We start from the raw sequence: 13,746 nt of genomic DNA on the forward strand, positions 1-13,746 counted from the left end.
TTTCAGAGGTGGGAATTTTTATAAAACGAAATTTTCTGAATCTACTATCATTTATATTAACATATGTTACTAATCTCTGATTTATGACACGGGTTTTTCATCATATTTGGCCCAATTTTCAACAGATTTGCTTGAAAGTATTATTTTTAAAATCAGAAACCTATGTTTCATAAACACAAAGAAAAAAAAAATTCGCTAATAAAAAACGCGGTAGAAATGTGCAAAAAAATTCTGCGATAAAATTATCGTAATTTTTGTACTGTTTCAATTTTTTTATTGTTACAGGCATAAAAAATATCCAATCGTAATGTTTTTTTTTGTTGTCAGAATCTGTTATATCTCTTTAATATACTGTAAGTTTTTGAAATTTTTTCACAAGAGGGTAGCATAAGACTATGAACGGAGGCAATCAGATACCAACATATTTTCGCGGAGCGCTAATCAAGCGCGGATCATTGTGATGGGAGGAGGTTTTAACCAGATGGGGAATACACGTACTAATTTTCTGTTGGCTAGCTAAAATATGGTAGCATGAATTTGCTTTTATTTTATAAATTAAAGATACCTCTTAGAACTGATGTTTCGTTCATAAAATAGTAAATTCATCTGTCCCAAGAACTTGGGATACTTACTGACAAATCATAAACCCTTAGTGAAAATCTTTTTTTCATTCTTTTTTAACCCAATTTATTTTAGATATATTTTTAACCTGTCTTGCTACACATACAAAAGAACATCATCTTACCACATTATTTTATTTTATCATTCACCTCTTCTTTCCTTCATACAAGTTACTATTTCAAAATTTCCCATACCATCCATAACCTTAAATTTACAAATAAAAATAAGTATACAAAATAAATATTAAAATTAATAAGTATAAAAAAAGTATTACAGCTTACATTCTTCTGTTTTCGTTTGATGCTTTAATATCTTGGAGGAATGATTTTCTCCACCTTATTATTGAGCCGATATATATAAATGCTTTATTAATAAAGTATTGTACTGACTCTCAGTAATGAACCGTAATTTTCTGAAAATTAAATTCATGTTAGCTAGTATAGATTTATATTATTAGAAGTAGGTTTTTGAAGCAATCTTTGAATGGAGTTTTTTGTCTCATAACATTTCCTTTGTAAGCAGATCAGATTTTAACTACACTCTTTTTCCTTATGATTGAACCATTCTACTTGATTTCGTGCTGTTTGGAGACCAATAGAGGAACTGCGCCCTTGATATTTGTGTTTTTTGAAAGTAGTGGGCATCTCCTTGGATTTATCTATACTGTTAATACAAAAAGTAAAATTTGGGCTGAATTGCTTATCGTATTACTATCTAATTTCATTTAATATCCGGCCCCGTCTGTTTTAATCTTCTCAATATTTTTCTACGATCCTATCAAAATGTTTCAATTACTTCTCAACCTTATCTCTGATAGTTATGTTTCTAATTTTTTTTTTGTCTTCAGTCATTTGACTGGTTTGATGCAGCTATCCAAGATTCCCTATCTAGTGCTAGTCGTTTCATTTCGGTATACCCCCTAAAATCTACATCCCTAAAAATTTGTTTTACATATTCCAAACGTGGCCTGCCTACACAATTTTTCCCTTCTACCTGTCCTCCCAATATTAAAGCGACTATTCCAGGATGCCTTAGTATGTGGCCTATAAGTCTGTCTCTTCTTTTAACTATATTTTTCCAAATGCTTCTTTCTTCATCTATTTGCCGCAATACCTCTTCATTTGTCACTTTATCCACCCATCTGATTTTTAACATTCTCCTATAGCACCGCATTTCACAAGCTTCTAATCTTTTCTTCTCAGATAGTCCGATCGTCCAAGTTTCACTTCCATATAAAGCGACACTCCAAACATATACTTTCAAAAATCTTTTCCTGACATTTAAATTAATTTTTGATGTAAACAAATTATGTTTCTTACTGAAGGCTCGTTTCGTTTGTGCTATTCGGCATTTTATATCGCTCCTGCTTCGTCCATCTTTAGTAATTCTACTTCCCAAATAACAAAATTCTTCTACCTCCATAATCTTTTCTCCTCCTATTTTCACATTCAGTGGTTCATCTTTGTTATGTTATGTTTCAGATTATAATTATCTTAATATAATTATCTTTCTAAAACTTTTGTAACCTTTCTATGAAGATGAGGTTTTTTTACCCGTATGATTCAACATTCAGTTAGATTTATTCTCATATTATCTGAATCTGAAGACAAGTAGAATTTTTCTAAAGGGAATTTTCCAATTATTTTCAAGCGCATCGTTAGTATCTCGTCGTAAATTATTATTTTTGCGGCTTTATTTGATGTGTTTAAAGAAAAATTGTTAGTTATAAATGCACATCTGTATAACTTTGTTAGATATAAGAATCCTTACAAAAACTACCAGTATTTTTAACTTCTGAAAACTGTGAATAATTTTGATACTCAAAACTGGTTTTCTCTTTCTTCGAGCTCTATTTACGTGGTAATCACTTAATATACATCGTCTTTTGCTTATCATCCTTTTTTTCGTTATTTTGATAAATTTTTTTCTGGAATATGAATCTAATTTTAGCTGAATTCTCGATGGATCCAAGCTAAAAGTATACTGTATGAATTTTGTATGATTTTCAAAGAAGAAATTACGTCTACATATTTATTCGAGAACTCTGGTTGCTCTTAGTCGGCTCCAGAAATGGAGGATCAAGGGATTCTTTCTTAACAGAATAAGTCAGCCGTACTAACTAAATATAAATAGAACCTTATTTTCCACACGAAGTACTTAAAATAATATATTTTTTTTGAAATCAAGACAATGATAGTTGTTATTTACAGTCCATTCACTTTTTCAAAATATCTCATAATGAGTTAATAGATTACGAATTTCCTTGTCAGTTTCTCTAAAATAAACCAAAAAATTTAAGAATTTATAACAGTGAAAATTCTAGAATCCTAAAGTATGGAAATGAAATAAAATAATCTTTGCAATTTTATGTTAATGAAAAAATTCTTTTAAAGACAAAATAAGTTTGTTAGCCCTAAAATATAATTAATTTTATTACAAAGGAATATGTGTACGTTAAATATAATAGTGAATGACAAAGAATCATTATAAATAACAATTTAAAAAATATAAAACAAATAGAAGTTATTCAGCATATTAGAAGAAAATAAAAAGTAATGAAAAATAACCTCATATCAAATCTTACTGCCTTACGTTACCTAAAAATTTATATATACATAAATAGATTTCGACAAAAATACTAATAAAATTTGTTGTATTCTTATTGATTTACAGACTTATTATTGTGAAAAAATTGTTAATGATAGAGAAGAAAAATAACGCTGTCAATTTAATTTCAGAAAAAATTAATGTGTATTTTGTTAACAATTCTGTTTATTATAAACTCTATTATTCATTACTACATACATCTGCAGAAAAGATTATTATCCACCTTTATCTCCCCGATTATGATCAAAGATTACGTAAAGTAGAAAAGCTAAAGAGTCCCCGTACCTTGCTGAGAAAGCCCTTGAATATTTTATTAGTTAAACTCAAGCTAGTTGCCCTTGAGGGTAACCTCAAGAGTAGCTGAAGGGTCACTAGAAGGGTTGTTTTGTTGTAGGATGAACAGCTAACTGCTTCTCTTCCGTTATTCTTAAGTTTGTTTACTTCCACTTTTCTCACAGATGTTTTTGTTCTCTTTCTTTACGGCGTGGAAATTTTTCTTTTTTGGTAATACTTGTAAGAACTTTTTCTGTTTTATATCGTTTTTTTTTTTGTTTTAGCCATAGCACGCACCCTCAAGTTCAACGTTTACATTCACATCTTCTAAAAAAATGTCTCAAACATTTGAACATCACAGCTTTTTAGATGCCTTTCAAATAATTTTTACAATTCACTATTACACACTTGGTTTCTCTTTTTTAAAAATTTCTTTAAAAAACAATTTTAAAATGAAAGGAGAGAAAAATATAAAAGAAGAAAGATATAAGATGTTTTATGTGTTTTTTAAAAGTTGTATTGCACACAGTGCAATCAAAACTGTATATAAATAATTTATGAAAACGCATAGAAATTTTGAAATTATTTATTTATTAAGCCTATTTTCCGTTTCATCCAGCTATCACCTATCACAAAATATGTGAAGCTTGTGCTTTTTAGGTATTTATTTTAAAGATAAATGTGAGAAGAATTTAACTTTGATTTAGGAAGAAAATGAGTGGTGTATGCTTTGAAAGACAAGTGGGCTTTAAGATAATTGTAATTTTATTTATAAAGCTAAAGGTTTGTCTGCCTGAGGATCACCGTGAGAACGAACTGATCTATTTCTTTTAAATTAGCAAAATATATTCATGTTATCCCAGGTTTTAAGCCGTAGAACACGCCACTAGCTCCCTTGTGAGTGAAGTTATGAATTAATGATACATTAAAAAAAAAAAAAAGTATCCTTTACTTCATTATTATATTAATATTACGATATTTTCACCATGACAACAGAAATAAGTTATGAATATTTTGTCGTCAAACGTTTGTGTACTTTAGTTACAATAATTCTCTACTGTTCTATCTTTTGTAATTTGGTTTCTTTTTCAGGTTTCTATCAATCCTAAATACTTTAATTGTTATTTATTAGTATTAATCACTCACCTATGAAGGTAACGAACATTGTGGGTTACAGGCAACGGGGCTCTTGGCAAGGCGGGAATGACAGAAGAACCGAGTTCTACAGCCTTGAGGTAGGCCCTGGGGAACCCCCACCGGCTAGTCTTTAATCTTTTATTGAAAAAATACACTATATTAAAAAAACTAATTTGAAAATAAACGCTAAGTGAAGACTAAAACTAAAAAAAACATATAGAAATTTGCAGCAAGGAATTGCATGTCAGTAAAATTGCTGGGGAGAGCATTATGGGTGGATCTTCCCTTCATCCCAGCATATTTAGAATGAAAGAGGTAGCAGGGTCAGATATTCAGATAAATGCTCATGGAAAGGAGAATAAATGAGTAAGAAAAGAGTTGGGTAAGAAAAAATATGATTTACTTTGAGTAAATCTTAGAACGGGATATAAAATCACTCACAAAGAATAGCTCTTCCAGGAACATTAATCATTTTTATTCAGGTGCTAGCAAAATATTACTAATCAACAATTTTTGGTTGACATCTTAAATTTTTTGGACAAACGTACTTGTATTTTTATTTCAAAAGTACTTTCCATCAATAAAAAAAATGAATTATATCATTCAGACAGACATTTCTGAAGGAAATATTACCTATTATTGATAATATAATGTAAAATAGATATGGTAAAAAATTACTATGGTTTCAAAACGCTACTGTTTCAAAATGTCGTTATTTCTATAATCTAATTTGATTTATTGTCAGTTTTAATCACAAAATAATAATCAAAGTCCTGACAAATATCAGCCCTAATATAATTCTTAATATATCAATTTATTAAATTAAAATAATTTTAATGTCAGGAAAAGATTTTTGAAAGTGTATGTTTGGAGTGTCGCTTTATACGGAAGTGAAACTTGGACTATCGGAGTATCTGAGAAGAAAAGATTAGAAGCTTTTGAAATGCGGTGCTATAGGAATATGTTAAAAATCAGATGGGTGGATAAAGTGACAAATGAAGAGGTATTGCGGCAAATAGATGAAGAAAGAAGCATTTGGAAAAATATAGTTAAAAGAAGAGACAGACTTATAGGCCGCATACTAAGGCATCCTGGAATAGTCGCTTTAATATTGGAAGGGCAGGTAGAAGGAAAAAATTGTGTAGGCAGGCCACGTTTGGAATACGTAAAACAAATTGTTAGGGATGTAGGATGTAGAGGGTATACTGAAATGAAACGACTAGCACTAGATAGGGAATCTTGGAGAGCTGCATCAAACCAGTCAAATGACTGAAGACAAAAAAAAAAATCAATTTATTTGTAAGGGTTTATTTAAAATTTAAAAAATGTAAATATTTGACAGGAAATAATTCTCTTGATTTATTTATAAAACAAAAATTTACCAGCAATTTATTTCAAGTAACTTTTAAACGTAGTAGATTATAAGATAAAGCTCAGCAAATACGAAGAACTTTTTCCATTAACTTTTGACATTAGCAGTATATACATCGTAACACAAGATCAAAGACTATTTTGAAATTTCTATGAACATCAACAATAATTTACAACTTAGGATTGAGAGTTAAATTATCTAACAAGTTCGTTTACTCAGTTGATGAAATTCATTTAGCAAGAACTGTTTAACTTAGCAAATACTTCTGTAAGAGGTAAATAAACTAAAATATATTGAAAAATCATCACTCGTTACTTAGCCAATTTGATTGATGTTGAATTAATTAGTAATTTGCATTAAAAAAAATCGAAGGAAGGTTTTTTATTTAATGAAAATTGTTCTCTTTGCTTATAAAATTTCACTAAAAATTGAAATTATAAAAAATTCAATTTAGTCTAATCCAAATATTAACCGTTTTAATATAATTAAATGTAACTGATGTAAACGGTATTCCTATCTCCGCTGTAATTAGGTGAGTAACAGAATGTGTACGGTTTGAAAAGTAATTATTATTTACCGAATAAAGAGAGAATTTTAGAAACGAAAATATATTTAAATACTTCTATTTTGCTTTATGGGAAATTCATAATAAATTTCTAACGTAAATGCTAGATCGTCAATTAGTGGCATTTTATAATCGCACTTTAATATCTTATAATATTTTATAATCGCATTTTTATCTTTGATATTATCCGATCGTTAAAGTACCTTCCCCAATGTATTTTTCAATAACCACTATGTTCAAGCAGTTTAATAATAACTTAAATTAGTAAAAAAAACATAATTAATAAAACACAAAAATATTTATTTTTAATAATTCCAGATGAATTAACTACAAATGGTCTGTACCAGAAATCTGGATGATCCTTTACTTTCAATAAGAGACTTTTGCAATTATTAAAAATATGTTCTACACCTGAATTAACTTAAAAATTGTTCAAAGAAAGTACTTTTTGTAAGTTTTCCTTAATATTTTTAAACGACTAACTTAAATAATTTAATTAAAATTTCATCGGTTAACGACAGAACAGTAACAGAGACATTAAAAAAATGTTTTTTTTTCTTTATCATGAAGGAAGTTATTCAAACTCATCTGGAAATTTATAAACTTATTGTTATACTGAGTTATTACACAAGCATACATAAAAATATAAAAAAAAAAACATAATTGTAATAATTTTTCATATAAATTTCAATTTGAAAATGTCATTTGCTATCATTATTTATCAAAGTTAATAGAGAGATGCGGTGGAAGTTAAGTTTTCATTTGGAATCCATTACCACAGACTAAACACATAGTCTGATAAACATTCATTTAACTTCATAAACAAACATAGACGCACTCAACTTCCAAACAGGAATTACGCATTAGATATTTCTGTAACAAGTTTCACATGTTTTATTTCATCACTAAGTCTTAACACTTATGTCCCATGAAATAGTGCTTATAATATTGCTAGTACAGAAACATTATTTTCAGCATTAGTTTAAGCGTCCTCAATTAATTAAATCTACGTATGATTTCCTTTATTTCTTTTACAAAATGAGTTAGGTCTATTATTCACACAATTAGTTTTTAATGTTTAAATATAATAAAGTAAATTTTCTCAATTTGTTATAATCATAAGTGGGTAATAGAAAGAGAACAATTATTATCTAACGACCCCCAGTCATGTTTAGCAATCATAATTCGCGTGCTTTATCATAAAATGACATCTCCATCATATCTAGACATTATTATAATACTTTCTGTTCAATCTAACCAAGAAAAAAAACATATATGTCTCATTTATTTAGTTCTCCCTGAAAGTTTGAGGAATATGGTATTGTTTAACTTCATCCGTGCGTCCTAGCATTACAGATCACGTATATTTCATATTCACTAACAAATTTTTATTCACTCATATTATTTAGAATGTAAAGTCTAAATAAGCGTGTATTTTCATAACCAGACACTAAGAAGGTATGAGTATCATTTGGAAGCATGTTAAAGTCACTTCTTTTAATAAACAACACGTTTTATTCGTAATATTCTGATATTTTTGGGACAATGGGTAGAATGTTTTCTAAAAAAAAACTTCAAAGAGGTTGTTATAGAACAGTGCAGTGGGAAAGAACCCTTATAAAATAATGATAAGGTTTGCTTAATGAGTCTACATTCATTTATGTTCAAAAACAAAGATAATTTGAGAAATACTTAGAGTATAAAATATTATCACACTTAGCAAAAAATATTTATTTTTCTATTGTTTTAGCATCTAAAATTCTTTTCTTTAATTATGAGTGTTTAAACTTATTTTAAAGTCTATTTTCCTATAAGCGATAATTGTGTAAAATTTAAATTGTGAATTAAGTATATAATAATTAATGGTAGATCATTAAAACAAACACAATACTTACAAACTTGATTATTTAAAATTTAATAAAGAATTTAGTCACTCTGATTACGTTTGCAACAAAATTAATCGATTGTTTTGTTTTGTATTATGTCAATGAAAGCCTAAAATTTAAAAACATTATTACTATAAAAAATTAAATAAATAATAAAAAATTACAAAATGATTCTTATGTCAACGTTAGTTAAAATATGAAAACTTGAAAGAACTTCAGTAGGATATAAGATACAAAAATTAGCTGACAAAACTATGGTGCACTATGAATTAGATTAATAAAGACCATATTTTTTAAATTAATAATGTTACCTTTTCAATGGCAAACATTGCTAAAAAAAAGTGTGATACTTCGGCTCCCGAGAAAGGACCTTACTTTGATTTAGATTTTAGTTTTTATAAATGACATACCAGTTTTAAAGATCTTCCAAATAGTTTATTTAAAAGCATATTAATAACTTATTTTACAGAAAAATGTAACCCTACTGAAAAGTAATAATAAATTTTGGTTTATAATACAATTACTCTATATATATACAAACTACATATAAGTAATATGTAAATAAATTTTCCGGATAAGCTTTAAACGTATATTCAAGTGATAATCAAATATTTAAGGATTAATCCCTTTAGAGTTATTTATTTTCTCGTAACGATTTTTTTTTATTCTCTTCCCATACGTTCTTTATTATCATCATCATTATTATTATTATTATTTCACATATACAAAGAAACAGCTATTGTAAAGAGTTATTGAAAAAAAAAAGTTTAAACAACTATGTATTCTTAGGTTTTTTCTGCAAAGAATTCTTACTTAAATTTTAAACTATTAGGCCATCAAAATGGCCTAGGCCTAAAACTCTTCAAAAAGAAGAGTTTTAGCGACTACCGTAGTGTCAACAATGATGTATGCCGTGCCGGCATGGAGTTGTGCTCTCACTATTAGGAGAAATAGAGACAGGTTGAAGAGAGCACACAGGGGGATACTACTGGGAGTAGTATCTGCCTATAGAACTGTTTCTTACGAGGCCCTCTGTGTACTCTCGGGAATGTTACCGATTGGCCTTATCGCCAGATATAGAACTGACAGGATTTTAGGGAGAGCAGAAAATGAAGTCAGGGAAAACTTACATAGAATCTGGCAGGAGAGATGGGCGGAGGCTGGAGTGGCTGGATGCACAAGAACCTTAATTCCAGAATTAACAGGATGGATAAACAGGCGGCATGGAGAAACTGACTATTGGATCACCCAGTTCCTGACGGGACATGGGTGTTTCAATGGTTATCTCCATAAGGTGGGAAGAAGGAATGAACCCACATGCATGTACTGCGAACAGGACGATGATTCTGAGCATACGTTTTTAGTATGTAATAAATGGATAAGACTAAGACACGACGCGGGTATTCATGGAAAAACGCCGAAGGAAACCGTGGATTTCATGCTCAGCAGTAAGGAGAACTGGAGGAAGGTCGCTGATTATATAAAGACAGTACTAAAACAGAAGAATGAAGATGAAAGAAGCATGGGTTTCTAGTATGTTAGGTCGGGTGGACAGCCTCAGCGGTGAGAGTCAGCATGCTTAGGTGTGCTAGTTTCAATGATCCGCTGAGGACTCCTTGGGGTGGGCTGTAGGGACAAGAGAGTATTATGAAAGATCCGGGGGTCACATCACGACTTGTAGATATGATGTGGTTCCATAGAGGACATAATAGAGAATAAAAAATCTCAAAAGAGCCACCGGTAGGCCTGACCTGCCATGCCGGTATATAGCCGGTAGGCGGGGAGGGCCTATTAGAGTAACGGACACTCCCCTGGGTGGCGTAATACCATCAAGTCGGTCCGGCCCAGCGGAGTAGAGAAAAAAAAGGCCATTTTGATGGTAAACAACTATCTCACTAAAAATTTAACAGCTAGTTTATTTAATAAAATATTTATAAATAAATAAATATATGACAAATTTTTTTTAATATTTTTTTACCAACGCCTCCCACAGCCGAACCCGCATTTAAGCATTAACACAGCTCCGGGGGATGTCATTGCCACAAACCCCCTGGGCAGTAATCCTGGTCCGGCTACTCCATTCCCAGGGCCTCAACAAGGCAGACGGGACTCAGTCTTTATTTTTCTCATGCCTCAAATAAGGAGACTCTCGAGAGGGTCCTCTTACCGAGACTCCGGTCTTTACGATGCCACGTCTCAAATGGGGAACCCCCGAAAGGTCCCCCAGGAATCCCATCTTAATTTTCCCCCCAGCGACTCCGGAAGGAGTCCCTGCCCGATTATCGAGAGTGAGACGCTGGAGTATCCCTTCCCTCCCGGACAAGGCTGTCCCTCCAGAACCACCCAACTGCCAGGCGTAGCAGCAGCCAAACCTCACACCATACAGCTCAAATCCGATCCACAGGTGAACGACCCTCATGGCTTCGACGAGGTCCTACAGCCACGACCCCCAATCGAATGTCCCCACCCCGTGTCAGAGAGACATCTAGCTTGTAGACAAATTAATTGGAATAATACCAAAAATAATAATCATAATAATAAATTAATAAATAATTTTTACAGTTGTGTTTTATATATATATATGTAAAATCACAAACATAAACATGTTCATAACCGATCTTGAAAACTGATAATTTAACTAAACTGTTATTTATTAATACTAATTTATTATTGTTTTTATATAATTTCTTCATTTTATACTGATGATGATTGATAAATAATTAAAATTTACTTCTAGTTAAGAGTTAAGTATTTATTATTTAGTAAATATGTGAGGCTCATATGAGCTACTGTGTTGAGAAAATTATATGTGTAATGTACTTTACTATTTGTTTCATATATACGCATTTGTTATAATTGTTACAATTAGAAGTTATTCCATTGAATTAGAGTTCATATGAAATTCTTAAGTAACAAACATTATTGGGCTTTCCTTAATGGTTTCTTGACTATTTTTAGGTAATTAATTAATTCAGGAAGAGTGGGGATAAAATTTATGACTAAACAAAAAATTAAAAAAACTTCCTTAAATTCTAAAAGCCTACTGAATAAATATTACTTAATTACAAAACGAATATAAAAAATAAAAAAAAAACCTCACGAAACAAATTTTAATGTTAATAAATGATTAAAACTGGAATATATTTACCAATTTATAATGGTTTTTTCATAGAAAAATATTTATTTTGTTTTCAATTTTTTTCCAGAGGTAAAATTTTGAAGCCTGTGAAAATCTAATCTTTTATAAATGAAATGTAATTACCAATTCCAAATTTTACATTACTGAAACTTTAAACAGTCCGATAAATTATTTTGCTTAATTTAAATCTTGTGGAAATTTTTTTTTCCCACTTTTAATTAACTGTTTTTATAGCTTTATATGTTCACAGTTTCAGAAATTCAAAAATCCTCCTTAAAATTTTGAAATTTAAAATAATATTAGTTTTTAAATTCACATATAAAAATCATTTTCATGAGAAGGAAACAAAACATGTATTTTGCTTTTGTTCCTATAAATAAAAACAGGTCCTGATTTTCGTACTTAGTCTGGGTTAAAAGCATGAAAGTTTAACCCTGGAGTATTCGCGCGGTTAACATGAATGGTCGCATGGTTGACCAGTGTCACCCACAGAATGATTTTGTTTTTGGTATCCTATAATTTAATTACTTACTTAATTATTAATCTTTATGCCTTACTTTAATGTTAGAAAGGGTTTATAAATAAAAACGATCGTGAAATAACTTGAAAAATATATTGTAAAAGCAAACAAAAGCATTTTTAAGTACAAGTAAAAGTCACAAATTTACCTAAGTAGATTCTATTATAAAAGCAAACACATTTTTAACCGTTATGAATATCATAAATTTAATACAAAATACAAATATTTTAAAAACAATTTTGTCAAACACTTTTTAAATGATCATTGCACATCCACTTTTCACATTTATCACACCATTTCCCTGTGGTTTTATCTCTTTGTCGCCCACAGTCATGGCAACGTCCTCTAGCACCTTCTCTTCCTTTTGTTGATGCCGGCTCTTGCATTGAAGTACCAAGAAGGATACATGCCCGGCGCCTTAATTCAATAGGTAGTTGCAATATTGTAGACCTATATTGAATTTGTGGTTTAACCATTTCCCATGACAAATTTTGTAAAAAATATACTTCTGCTCACTTTATTTTTTGAATTCGATTTGTAAATACAAAGTGCATTGATCGCTGAAATATTTAAGAGATTAAAAAACACAACCGTTGGCCATCGACGAGTATTTCTTTGCACACTGTACCTCGCTATTAGTTGGTCAAGTAAATCGACCCCAATTTTTGTGTGGTTATAAAATGTTACGATTTCAGGCTTAGACAACTCACCTGTTTCCTCATCGATATAATTGTCGTGATGTAATGTTGAGATTAGAAGAACTGCCCGATTCCTTTTTGGACAGTAAGCAACTAGTGTGCAGTCTTCTTGAAAACCCTTTCTTCCTCTTCATCAGATAATTCTTTGAGCCACTGCTGCCAAATTTTGGGATCTGATGAGTACTCAACTTTTCTTTTGTTAGTTTGTGACATGATCTATGTAAAATTAAAAAATAAAATAGGGTTTAGGTATTATTTCTATTGGAAGGAAAAAAAACTAAATAGATGAAAAATAACAAATTGATAAATATCTCTCATAAAACAAATTATTAAAGAAAAAATTACTTACCGGTAAAACAACTTAAAAGGTCGCGTGGGGGACACTTGTCAACCAAACTAGTTTGAGGTGAAATACCTTTCTTAGTTGAAGGGTAAACTGAACGACTACACTGTAGATTCCAACAATAGGGTCTTCTTGAAAGATACTGGAAGGGACAGAATGGTGGGAGTTATGGAAAGGGAATAACCCTTAAATAATGGCAGGTGGGTGACAACTGTCAACCGCGCGACTACTCCAGGGTTAAAATGATTCCATTCAGAACCAAGTTAAATGAACAGTTTAAAAAAAAGTTCTTCTATTTTCTAAAGAAGAAAATTATTTCTAAATTCTAAAAAAGAAAAGAAAAGATGAATTATTTACTATTATGAAAATACTTTTTCTTATTCATTTAACTTTTTGGTAAATTACTTTTTAATTACTGGAAATTCCTAACTAACGTATTAACAACTTCATCTTCATGTATGTCAGATTGATTTAAAATTCCCGAAACACTTTCACTCAATGGCTTGATAGATGCCAGAGAGGAAAATCAGAAGTTATACCTGGACTTTTGAAGACAGTTCATATGAGATATTATTCAAAGAATAT

This window comes from Lycorma delicatula, chromosome 1, assembly GCF_047948215.1.
Source record: "Lycorma delicatula isolate Av1 chromosome 1, ASM4794821v1, whole genome shotgun sequence".
Classification (NCBI taxonomy): Eukaryota; Metazoa; Arthropoda; class Insecta; order Hemiptera; family Fulgoridae; genus Lycorma; species Lycorma delicatula.